We start from the raw sequence: 13,938 nt of genomic DNA, 5'->3' as shown, positions 1-13,938 counted from the left end.
CTAAAGCCAGAATTAAACTAATCAACAATTAAAGGCTAACTTTGTAATAATGACCTCCATTGATTTAAACCAAGGAAATTGGCTTTCAATTAAAGTCAGGATTTAAACTAACAATTGACTATTTTAATTGTAGCCACTATTAGCCACATAGTAAACAATTTATGGAATTAACCACAATTAAACACTCAATCAATTATGATTAATTCTAATAAATTGTACAAATGCACATTGACTATGCAAAAATGAAGAATTGAGGGGTAAAGATGATTAATTTATTCAATTAACATATTCCTTGGATCGAATAGAGTAAAATGCCTGTTAATTGGTTTTTTGATAATTTTAACAATTAAATAAATAATTGTTTTAAATTATCTTCTTAATTAAATTTAGCAAATGTTCAATATTAATTATAAAAATATATAAATTAATTTACAAATGATTTATAATATTACAGAAGTTATTTTGCCAAATAAAATGGCAAAATATCATCTAAATAATTTTATAAAATCATTTGACCTGTAGAAAATACACATTTCACTCTGTTTGATATCCAAGGACTCTGGGTAATTAAAATAAATTATGGAAGGTCAAAAATTAGGTGTCAACAACCATCATAAAATGCTTTAACAATATTGAACACATTAGTTCTCACTATTTCCCAACAAGTCTGAAAAATAATTCTGATAAGCCACCAGGTCCACAAGCACTGTCACATTTTAACTCAAATACTGCTTTAATCACTTCCTCAGTGGTAGGAGCTGCTCCTAGGACTTCATTATCTTCTTATGTAACCATGGAAGGGATATGATTCAGCATGCTAAAGTTTGTAGCTTCTTCTTCTTGAGTAAACTACTTAAGAAAGAAAGCTTCTGCTTTACTAGCCAGTTGATTTTCCTCTTCTAATCAATCTCCACTTGAGCTTTGGATCCTCTTAATTTGTAGCATTTTCCTCCTTCCATTGATAGGTTATGAAAGAATCTTGTATTTCTATCTCCTTCTGCAAACCAAGTCACATTTGCTTTTTTTCTCCAAAATTCTTCTTCAAAATGCAAATATTTTTGGTCGAAATTTGGTTCAAAGTGTATAGCGAAGGTAATTCTGCGTTAAGTGATTTTGTTTGATTTTTTAAAGAAAAGAAAAACAAAAACTCGCTGATTTTAACAGCGGACATTTACTCATTTTTATATAGCGCATTAAATTTTGATTACAATATTTTTTTCTTGCACCTTACTTCAATCCAATTGGATCTTTTTCCTATTATTTAGGTTTCAGGCTCGAAACCATATTTGCTAGTGTGCTAATTTCTTGTAGGTAATAGCCACATTGCTAAAGGCAAGAATTCTCATTAAATAGCCTCCAATCATGGCAGTCATATGAAAGTGATGCCATCCGAATGTCATGACGGCTAACGAGCAAAGGTGAAAGACAGAATTTTAAATTTATGGATTTGAAATTCTAGTCCTTTTATGTTATTGAGTTCTAAATAAATAATTTGTATATATTAACTAAATTTATTAATACAAATATAAAGTTTACCAAAATTATTGAATTCAGCCGAAGAGAAAATGGCCTAATGAGCCCCCAACGTTTGATCGAAATCCGAACTACACACCTTATCTTTGCGGGCGTCCTATTACCCTCCTGGGCCTTTTAAAAGTGGATGATATTGCTCCCTAAATGATGGGGTGCTAACTAGAGTGTATTTTACTCTCTCAAATAAAGTGAGAGACAAAAATAGATTATTAGAATTTTATTTTATAATTATTTTTATTTAATTTTCTGATTTTTTAAATTCTCTCTCTTTCTTTTCATTTTCTTTCCCTTCTTTCTTCTTCTCTTCATCAAGTCACCAGATTTCGGCTGCTGGAAAAATTGCCACCAGAAAACTCCATTTTTTCTCATAACAGCAAATAAATGACATCTATTAGTATCAAGTTTTAATGATAACAATTTTACTTGTGTAGGTATGGAAATTAAACTAAGTACAAAAAGCAAGGATATCAAGGAAGTTACCTACATGTGTGGACCATGGATGAAAAAGCCCACAGATCCAGTAAGAAGCCCAATAGATGCATATGCAAGATGGGCTTATACAAGGAATCTTCCTCAGACCCTTCAACAAGGCACAAATATATGGTGTATATTTCGGTGGCTAAAAGAGACACTTACAAACTTGGCAGGAAAGCAAGCACAAATCAAGTTCAAGAAAGGAAAGAAGAGTATAGGATCTCGCCGCATTAAAGGAGAAATATTCAATCAAGTGTAGCAATCTTCTTGATTGAAGATACGCCCATCACACAAGGAAAGACCATCAAGAAGTATCAAGACGCATCAATCAACTCTAACCTTATTCTTGGAAATAGGATCACCAATTCCTTTTTCTAAGGATCAAGTCCCTTGGGTTGATATCTCTGCGTGAAGAGCCTAAACATTATAAAAGGCGGCTTCACAAAACAAGACACACATACCTTAGTCTCATTCTCTCAAGCTCTCTACTTTACTTTTCATAAACATTGTATTTCTGAGTGATCTATAGTGCAAACAAAAAAAGAAAGGAGAGACATAGTATAGTGTGTGAGGCATTGTATCAAAAAGATTATGAGTGTTTTGAGCGTAGACGTAGGAGCTTCTTTCAAATCACCCTTGTACGAAATATTTTACAAAAGAGCTGCAGAGAACACCCTTGTAACCCAAGGGGACTGGACTAGGATTCACATTCATTTATCTACTGCACTTTACTTTAGTATTCACTGAATTAATAGTCGACTACTAGTATCACTTAGTCGACTAACAAATCGAAAAAGTTACAATTCACCCCCGCCCCCCTTTGCACTTTCAATTGGTATCAGAGCAAGGTCTCACATTTTGTTGCTTAATCGCAAGTGAGAAAAGATCAAATGGCTGGATATCAAATTCCTGGAGCAATCTTGCATGATGGGCACTTACAACAAGACCACCATATTTCAATGGTGAACACTATTGTCAATTTCGGGAAGGAAAGGTTTAAGATTTTTGTGCAATGGCTGCATCATCGTGCATGGATTGTGATCAAGAAAGGGCCTAAACCTATTTCAAATGCAGCCACAACAAAGATTGATTTGGAATCACATGACGTTACTAAAGAACAACAAGAAACACTAACAACAAATGCTAGATCAATAGCCTTGCTTTGCTGTGCAGTTAGTGGAGAAGAATATGCTAAAATATCCAACTGTAACATTGCCAAAGAAATGTGGGATAAGCTTGAGGTCATCTATGAAGGAACATCAAAAGTGAGGGAAACAAAGATTGATTCTCTAAGACATGCTTATGAAGCCTTTATAATGAAGAATGATAAGAACATTGAATCAATGTTCACCAAATTTAGCAAAATCATTGGCGAACTCAAATCCCTTGTAGTAACTTACACCAATACTCAACAAGTTAGAAAGCTTGTTAGAAGTCTACCAAAAACTTCGGAAACCAAAGCAATTGTCCTGGAAGATGGAAATATGGATAAATTCACTTATGATGAATTAAGAGGAAATCTGATAGCCTTTGAAAAGAATCATATTCAAAGATATCAGAAGGATGAAAAGAAAAAGGTAGTTGCGTTCAAGGCTCATGTTGAAGAATCGACGATGACTTTAAAGAAGAAGTTGCCATGATTTCTAGACACGTGGTAGAAGCCATGAGAAGATCAAGAAATAATAGAAAAGGAAGTTCAAATTTCGTAAAAAATGTAAGACCTGGGCCGGTCGTGAAGAATGACGGAAAATGTTATGAATGTGGAAAATATGGCCATATCGCATCTGAATGTCCTGAGACAAAAAGAAAGCCAACTAGAAGCTATCAAAAGCAATGAGCCTTCAGTAGTTGGAGTGAAGATGAAATATCAGATGAAGAACCTGAAGAGATTGAAGATGTGTGCTTCATGGCTCTTGAAGAAAGTAGTACGGTAAGTTCCTATTCTTTCTCTAAATGTGAAGAAACTCAAGAATTATTAGATGAAACTCTTATAGACATGAATAATGTTTTTGATGAATATAGGAAGCTGAAAAGAGAGAAAAAAGAATTGGAATCAAGATTGGAAATTTGTGAAAAGGAAAAGAATTCTTTTCAAAATGAAGTTTATAATTTACAATCTAAAATGGATATGTTAGTCCAACCCTCAAATCATAGTTATATCAAGCCTAACCAGTCAACTTATACAAGTAAGTCAACTGGGAAAAAGCCCATGTCTATGATAAATAATTTAAAAGGTAAGCCAACTATTCATTTAAAGATAGATCAGTCAACCAAGCATTTTAAGTCAACTGAAAGGAAGTCTACAACAAATAGACATGTGAACAAACCAACCAACCTTTGTAATTTTGAGGGAAAATCCTTTCAAACATGCTTCTGTTGTCAAAAAGTTGGTCATGACTATTATAACTGTAGATTTCGCAATCGCTCCGGTCTGGGTATGGAAACCCAAGAAAATTATGTGTCTTGAAACGAACCATCAAGGACCCAAGAACCCTTGGGTACCTAAACAAAAGTAAACAATCTGTCTTGTAGGAACACCACAAGAGAAGAAAAAAGGGAAAATGGTATTTAGATAGTGCATGTTCAAGACATATGACAGGCGACAAAATCTTGTTCAAACCATTCGCTGACTTTGATGGAGGATTTGTAACATTTGGTGATAACTCGACTAGAACGGTAATTGGTATTGGTACTATTTCTTTTGATAACTCTTGTGATATTTCTAATGTTTGGCTGGTAAAGGGACCTAAGTACAATCTTCTAAGTGTAAGTCAACTGTGCGACTCAGAACTTGAGGTAAGGTTTAGAAAAACAGGTTGTGTCATAGAAGACTTTACTAGGGCCAAAATTCTTCCTCGGGGGGTTGGTAAGCAAAATGTGTACACTTTGGACTCTATCAAAAATCCAACAGGTCATATATGTTTGGCTTCAATGGGAGAAGATCCATGGATGTGGCACAAGAAGCTTGGTCATTCTAGTATGCGGTTAATAGAAAAATTGGCAAGACATGATCTAGTAGTTGGACTTCCAAAACTCAACAACACCAAAGATCATATATGTGACTCGTGTCAAAAAGGTAAACAAACCAGAAACTCTTTTAATTCTAAAGATATTGTATCTACCTCAAAACCTTTGCAGCTACTTCATATGGATCTTGTTGGTCCTACTAGAACTGCTAGCATTGGAGGAAAAAGGTATGCTTTTGTTATAATAGATGATTTCTCTCGGTTTACAAGGGTAATATTTCTTACTCATAAAGATGATACTCTAAAGAATTTCAAGTTCTTTTGTGAGAAAGTTCAGCGTGAAAAGGGATATTACATCACTTCTATTAGAAGTGATCATGGAGGAGAATTTGAAAACAAAGCCTTTAAGGAATTTTGCAATGACCAAGGATACACTTATAATTTCTCCTCACCTCGATCTGCTCAATAAAATGGAGTGGTTGAACCAAAGAACAGAACCCTACAAGATATGGCAAGGACAATGATCGTAGAAACAGACTTACCACATCATTTTTAGGCTGAAGCAGTAAGTACAGCTTGTCACATTTTAAACAGGTGCCTGATCAGACCAATCCTTAAAAAAACTCCTTATAAGTTATGGACTGGTAAGAAACCAAATGTTAGCTACTTTCATCATTTTAGATGTAAATGCTTTGTTCACAACAATGGAAAAGACAATCTTGGTAAGTTTGATCCTCGAAGTGATGAAGGTATATTTCTTGGTTACTCTCCAACTTGTAGATCTTATAGAATTTTCAATAAACGTACTCTATCTATTGAAGAATCTATTCATATTGTATTTGATGATACTAATCACATGGCTGAGAAAGGAAAAACTGCAGATGAAGAAGATATAGTCAACTACCAGCTGCTGTGGTCACAAGATCTAGTGAACAAAATGAATCAGCTGAGTCGACTGCTGAGACATCCAAGTCAACTGATGCTACTATTAGGATAGTTCCAAACGAATAGAGAAGCGAACCTGATTATCCAAAGAAATTTGTCATTAGAGACATAAATGAAGGAATGAAAACTAGAGCATCTAGTAAAAATAATGTAAACTTGGCTCTTATCTCTCAATATGAACCAAAGAAGGTTTTTGATGCCATAAAAGATGAAAGTTGAGTCAAAGCTATGGAAGAAGAACTTGATTAGTTTGAAAAGAACAAAGTTTGGAATCTGGTTCCCAAACCTGAAAATACATCAATCATTGGAACAAAATGGGTATTCAGAAACAAGTTAAATGAGGTTGGAGAAGTGGTTAGAAACAAAACTAGATTTGTTGCTCAAGGTTACTCACAACAGGAGGGAGTTGACTATGATGAAACCTTTGCACCTGTTGCCCGGTTAGAATCTATTAGTATTTTGCTTGCATATGCTTCATTTAAAAAATTCAAACTTTTTCAAATGGACGTCAAAAGTGCTTTTCTAAATGGTTTCATTGAAGAAGAAGTGTATGTTAAACAACCCCCAAGTTTTGAAAACCCAAAATTTCCCTATCATGTTTTTAAGTTGACTAAAGCCTTATATGGTCTTAAACAAGCTCCTAGGGCATGGTATGATCGCTTAAGCTCTTTTTTAGTAAGTCATGGTTTCTCACGAGGAAAAATTGATACTACTCTTTTTATCAAACGATCCTTTATGGGAAATCTCATTCTTTAGATATATGTTGATGATAGTATTTTTGGAAGTTCTAACCCCTCTATGTGTAAGGAATTTTCTGATCTTATGCAAAGTGAGTTCGAAATGAGCATGATGGGAGAATTAAAGTTCTTCTTGGGACTACAAATTCATCAAACTGACATTGGAATATTCGTATGTCAAGCCAAGTATGCTAAGGAACTTGTTCAAAAATTTGGAATGGCTGACTCAAAAGCTATGGGTACTCCAATGAGTCCTACTTGTACTCTTGACAAGGATGAGGCAGGAAAACCTGTTAATGAAACTATGTATCGTGGTATGACTGGATCATTACTTTATTTAACTACCAGTCGACCAGATATCATGTTTAGTGTACGCAGGTGCGCTAGATTCCAAGTTGCTCCAAGGGAATTCATCTTACTGCTGTCAAGCGCATTATTAGATACCTTCATGGAACAACTAATTATGATTTATGGTATCCAAACACTAACAAATTTACACTTGAAGGTTTTTCAAATGCAGATTTTGCAGGTGACAAGGATGATAGGAAAATTACAAAGGGTACTTACGCGGCTTCCTAGGAAAATCCCTTATTTCATGGAATAGGTAAAAACAGGATCCGCCCTCTACTACCGAGGGCCGAATATATTGCTGTTGTTCAATGCTGCACACAATTAATTTGGATGTCTTATCAATTAAGTGATTACGACTTGTCTTTTAAACCTATCAAAATTTTCTGTGATAATTCAAGTGCTATTTGTCTGTCCAAAAATCATGTGCATCATTCTATAGCTAAAGCATATAGATATTAAACATCATTTCATCAGAAATCATGTTGCTCAAAGGGACTTTGAAATAGTTTTTGTGAACACTGAAAATCAGCTTGCTGATATTTTTACTAAACCCCTTCTTGAAGAACGTTTTTGCATGCTAAGAACATCCTTGGGAATTATTGGGAAATCTGTCTGAATTATTTTTTCCTTATTTGTGTGTATTTGAATTTTCCTGAGTAAATCGTGTAGGAAGCTGTGCCTAATTTTTCGCTCCATTCTAAATTCTTGCCATAATTACTTTCCCATCTCTTAAATGTCTGACACAATTCCCCAACTTTTTACTCCAGCCCTTTCCTTTCCCCATAAAACCTTTCCCCTTTTCCTTACCCATTCCCTACTTTTCTTCCTCGTCTCTTCCAATTTCTGTCAAAATCCTCTTGGCCGTCTTCCTTCTCTCCATCACCATGGCAAAAAATCAAAAATCCCAAGTTCTCTCTATGCGTCAAAGTTCCAGGCTCAAGGGTAATGGTAAAAGCTCCTCTTCTGTTCCTCAGAACTCAAAAAACTCCAGCAACTCCTCTTCATCCAACGCCTCTGACTCAGTTCTTCTTTTCAATATTGGTAAGCGGCCTTTTTCTGATGCTGCATGCTCCGATTCCTCAAAGAAACTCAAAACTATCTGTGAAAAACCTCTTGATCTTTGCAAAAAAATTTGGGATGATCAATATCGGGATCTTTTCATGTCTCTTGAAGAAAAAACAATTGTCTCTGGTAGGATTGTTGATCTTGATCATATGTTGTCTCTTTGCTGTAAAGTAAAACATCTTTTTGTTTATCAAGGTTGGGAAAATTTCTTCAAAACCCCTGCTCATGTGTATGAAATCCCTGTTCGTATGTTCTATGCTAATCTTCATTCCCTCAAATCTAATGAACTCGAAACTATGATCCTTGGTACTCACATTGTGTTAAATTACTCTGTTCTTGACTCTATTCTTGCTTGCACTTGCTCTGGTTTTTCCGAATTACCCAAAAATTTCTAGCTTGAGTCTCTTGAAGTGTCTTTTGATGATGTTAAGAAAACTCTCTCAAATTCCTCCTCTGTTCCTGCTCAAATTAGTCCTTCCAACATATCTTTTGAAGCTCGGGTGCTAGCCCATATGGTTGCAACTACCATTGTTCCTCGTGCTGGGTCCTACTCCACTATCTCTCAACGTGATGCCACCTTTGCTTTCTGTCTTCTCTCCAAAAAGAAAATCAATTTGTCCTCCATTGTTATCAACTACATGATTGAGTGTGCCTCAAATCCCTCTAACCTTCCTTATGGTATGCTCATCTCTCGCATACTTGAAGTCCACAAAATTGACCTTGTTGACTATCCCGTTACTCCTATTAAGCAGTGTTACAATTCTCGAGCATTTGGTAGCATGGGTTATGTCTTGAGCAATGAAACCTGGGTGCTCAAAGAAGCCTGTGACGAATCTAACCCTGGTCCCTCTACCAAAGTCAAAAAATCTGATACCTCTGTCGTTTCTGCTGAATGTTATACTGACCTTCTCTCTAAACTCTCCGCTATGGATGACAAAATTGAATCCATCAAAGACTTAATGGCATCCACCTTATTTCAAGTAGAGAAGATTCGTGATTCGACTAAGAAAACTAGTGCTGATGTCTCTAGGCTGAGGGTTAAGCTGGATGCTGTGGTTAAGGAGGCTGTCAAACTGTCCGCAAAACGTCAAGCTAGTGTTGGTGCCATTCCTGACAATCTCATTACACCGTTGACTAATATGAAAGATGCTATTGTTAATACTTTGGCCTATTTTCTTCATCGTCCAGTGTTCAAGCGACAGGAGTAGTTCCTTTTATTTTTTGTTGTTTTGGCCTGTTTAAACAATATGTTTTGTGGGACCTAAGTCCCTTTTGTGTTGCCATGTCTTTTGCTACCCTTGTGCTAATATGGTCAGCATCTTAATTGCTAGTTATAGGTCTATATCTCTTTGCCTATTTTTGTTACACCTCGGAAATTTCCTGTTAACGTACAGTGAATAGACTAACGAAGGGCACGAGGTATACGATGTTTTGATAAGCAAGAAATAACATTTGATGATTCTAAATGAGATTTCAAAGACATTTGAAATAGGAGATGAAAGTTGCTAAGGAAAGTAAGGTATATGTTGTGTGTCGGGCAAGATTTACGAGTATCAAATTAATGATGACTTAATGATGTTTTGGAGAAGAGTTATAACGTCCCTTAGATTGTTAATGAAGTGCTAAACAAGTGTTAAGAAGGTTCCATAAGGATTGGAGATCAAACAAAGTGACGAGAACAAGATCAGAGAAAAGATGGGTTATACGGACGATTATACGGTCTGTATAATGTTATACGGTCCGTATAATGTTATACGGTCCGTATAATGGTCCGCAGAATCGTCACAGTGAAGGTCCCTCACTGATGGGATTATACGGTCACTTATACGGATCGTATAAAATTATACAGACCGTATAATGGTCACAGAATCGAGATGATGATGAGGTGATTTCACGGTCACTTATACGGACCGTATAAGTTTATACGGACCGTATAAGTGTCCGTATATTTTCCCAGCGGGTCAGATTTTAAGTTATTAAAAAGGGGACCCAAGTTCATTAATTTCATTTCCCATCTTCTTATTTCCTCTCCACAACTCAAAAACCCTCTAGAACTCTCTCCACTCTTCATCCACAAGAATCCAAGAGAAATTGATGATCAACTTCATCAAACCAACAAATTTAAGTGTATGAAACTCATTGAAGTTCATCCAAACCAAGAAATTCCTATGGAAGTGAACTAGGGTTTTGGTGCAAGAAGAGTATTTCCACTCAAGGCTTATTCCTACATTATCTAAGGTAAGTTTTATGGTATTTTCATGTTGTTTAAGGTATTGAGAAGTTGAAACACTTGGATTGTAGAAGGATATAGAAAATGGGTCATGAATGTAAGAATAGTAGCATTTTGAGTAGTAGTTTGGAATGAATCATGAATATTGATATGTTATGATTGTAAGGATGTTAGGAATGACATTTAGAACATGAGATAAGTATTATATGTGAGAAACGTAATAGTGAACTATGACCATGATTATAGAGGAATTGAAGTGAAATTGTGAAATGTGGAGAATGTGGATGAATGATGATTGTTGCCTATGATATTGTGAATGTTGTCATGGATGTTTGGGAGTTGATATGTAATATGAGAAAAAGTTGTATAAACAAAGGAAATGCTGCCCAATTTTCCCTAGCTTTAGTACGCACGTTTTTATAATCGATTAGCTAATGTTCATGCGAATTCTCTTGAAGGTAGAAACGTGGGCATTGAAGGAGAACGAGCAAGCGATAGAATAGCTAAACAAAAGAGGTATGTGAGGCTAGTCCTTTCTTTCTAAGGCATGAATCTTATGGCATGATTTTCCCTCCTTCTTCAAGAATTTCCTACTTTCCGGAAAACTAAGAGTCTATGCTCATGAATAGCCATATGAGATAAGAGATACATTACGAACACGATAATGATGATGCTGAGCTTAAGTCTAGAAAGTCTAGAGTCCATGATATGATGTTTCTACAAAGCTAAAGATGCTAACTACGATCCATTGATGTTGTTTATTGTATACACTCACCTTATATACTAATTCCTTCAAGGTGAGGCAGAATGCTTATGAATGCTCCATAATGGAATCGGGGGTTTACGACCTTATGTCACCCCGATAAAGAGTAGTTGTCTTTGAGTTTCTATGCATGCATTATGATGAGCATATGATGATGATATTACACCGCGCCTATATGGCCGGGCAGACACCGCTAAGGCGGGCATCGTATATACCATGTCTAGATGGCATGGGCAGACACCACTAGTGGGCGGCATGAGATGGTACCCCGGACGTGGGAGGCCTGGACGCAGGCTAATGATTGTCACACCGTACCTATATGGTCGGGCAGCTTATACATATATACATACATGATATGATGATGATTATGAAGTAAGCCAGCATGCATTATTTCTTTTATAATTGACAGTCAGTTACAGATTGCTCCTTATTTGATGCTCCCTTATTTCATTGACGTATTATTATTGTTTATGCCTTACATACTCAGTACAATGTTCGTACTGACGTCCGTTTTCTTTGGACGTTGTGTTCATGCCCACAGGTAGACAGGGTGGTGATCCAGACTGGTAGGAGCTATTAGCTGACTTGAGAGCACTCCATTGTTCCGGAGGTGCCATTGATTTATTCTTTTGTGTATATATATGTTTTGGGCACGACGGGGTCCTGTCCCGTCCATATGTCTAGTACTCTAGTAGAAGCTCGTAGATGCGTATGTGTGGGTAGTATGGTCTTATAGTTTCTCCCCGTATGTGTATACATTATTTTGATTTTGATAGCCGAAGAGCTTATAAATATAAAGGTAAATATGTTTCAAGTGAAAAATGGATTTCCTATGATTTGAGTATAAGATTAATGAATGAATTCTTGATGTGTATGATAGGTAATAGCATGAGCAGTGCTCGGTGGTTCAGGTACCTGTCATGGCCCGTAGTCAGGTCGTGACAGTTTTGGCCTGTTTGTTTGCCTGTTTTATTTGTTTGTTTGCCTGTTCAATTTTTTTTTAGTGATGCCAAAGGGGGAGAACAGCAGTCAACTGAGTTGAAGGACAAGTCAACTATTCAGGGGAAGCGTCCACCTAGTCAGGGGAGCGTCCACCTAGTTAGGGGGAGTGTTAACAGGGAAGTTGACTACATGATTGATTGCATCTCATCTAAAATTGTCATCCTCAAAAAAGGGGAGATTGTTAGTGTCAAGTTTTAATGATAACAGTTTTACTTGTGTAAGTATGGAAATTAAACTAAGTACAAAAAGCAAGGATATGAAGGAAGTTACCTACATGTGTGCACCATGGATGAAAAGCCCACAGATCCATGGAAGCCCAACAGACGCATATGCAAGATGGGCTTATACAAGGAATCTTCTTCAGACCCTTCAACAAGGCACAAATATATGGTGTATATTTCGGTGGCTAAAAGAGATACTTACAGCTAAGGAAAGCGGTACAAATCAAGTTCAAGAAAGGAAAGAAGAGTATAGGATCTGCCGCATTAAAGGAGAAATATTCAATCAAGTGTAGTAATCTTCTTGATTGAAGATACAGTTCCATCACACAAGGAAAAACCATCAAGAAGTATCAAGACGCATCAATCAGCTCTAACCTTATTCTTGGAAATAGGATCACCAATTCCTTTTTCTAAGGATCAAGTCCCTTGGGTTGATATCTCTGCATGAAGAGCCTAAACATTATAAAAGGCGGCTTCAGAAAACAAGACACACATACCTTAGTATCATTCTCTCAAGCTCTCTACTTTACTTTTCATAAACATTGTATTTCTGAGTGATCTATAGTGCAAACAAAAAAAGAAAGGAGAGACATAGTATAGTGTGTGAGGCATTGTATCAAAAAAATTACGAGTGTTTTGAGTGTAGACGTAGGAGCTTCTTTCAAATCACTCTTGTATGAAACATTTTACAAAAGAGCTGCAGAGAACACCTTTGCAACCCAAGGGGACTGGACTAGGATTCACATTGAATCTGAACTAGTATAAAAATATCTGGTGTCATTTATCTATTGCATTTACTTTAGTATTCACTGAATTAATAATCGACTACTAGTATCACTTAGTCGACTAACAAATCGAAAAAGTTACAATTCAACCCCTCCCCCCCCCCCCCCTCTCCCTCTTGCACTTTCAACATCTTCACTGACTATTAGATACACAAATAGAAAAAAGGAATTAAAGAGTCAATTGAAAACTTGAACGACCCACCAATCTAAATGCCAACAATAAACAAAATAGGAATCAAATCAAGAATCTAACTAGATAAGAAAACTTCATATCATGAAAACCCAAAAACAAACCTGCAAATTTGAGTAACACTAGACGAATCTCTACACTAATTGCTATGAAAAAAAATAGATCTTGAAGTAAGGAATGAGATTGTGACATGCTTTGAAGAAGCACAGATGGAAGAGAAAGGAAAGAAAAAGAAATTAAAAAAAATGGAAAAATCTGGCGACCTCCACCATCTTCATCTTCAACTCCGGCGACATTTTTTTTTTTTTAATTTAAGCAAGCGCAAAGTTTTCTTCTTTCCGTGTAAGAAGAATTTCATACTAATCTTTGGTTTTCAATGAAACAATGCACTACTAAAAAAAGAGGATTTTCCGACCCAAAAAAATGGCAATTATTGACCTCATGAGGTCGGTTTTGGGCAAAAAACGACCTCAAAACCGACCTCAGAATCAGGTCAAAAAATAGTGGGTCGAAATTATTACCGACCTCATGAGGTCGCAAAAAACCTACCTCATGAGGTCAGTAATGTTTTTTTAGTCGGGTATTAATTAAATAAAATACCGAGCTCATTAGGTCTGTAAATTATATTAATAATATAATGATATGAGTTTACCGACCTATTCTGTAAAAAAATTGG

The sequence above is a fragment of the Lycium ferocissimum genome, chromosome 12, assembly GCF_029784015.1.
Source record: "Lycium ferocissimum isolate CSIRO_LF1 chromosome 12, AGI_CSIRO_Lferr_CH_V1, whole genome shotgun sequence".
In the NCBI taxonomy this organism is placed as follows: Eukaryota; Viridiplantae; Streptophyta; class Magnoliopsida; order Solanales; family Solanaceae; genus Lycium; species Lycium ferocissimum.
Note: the sequence above shows the minus strand (reverse complement) of the source record.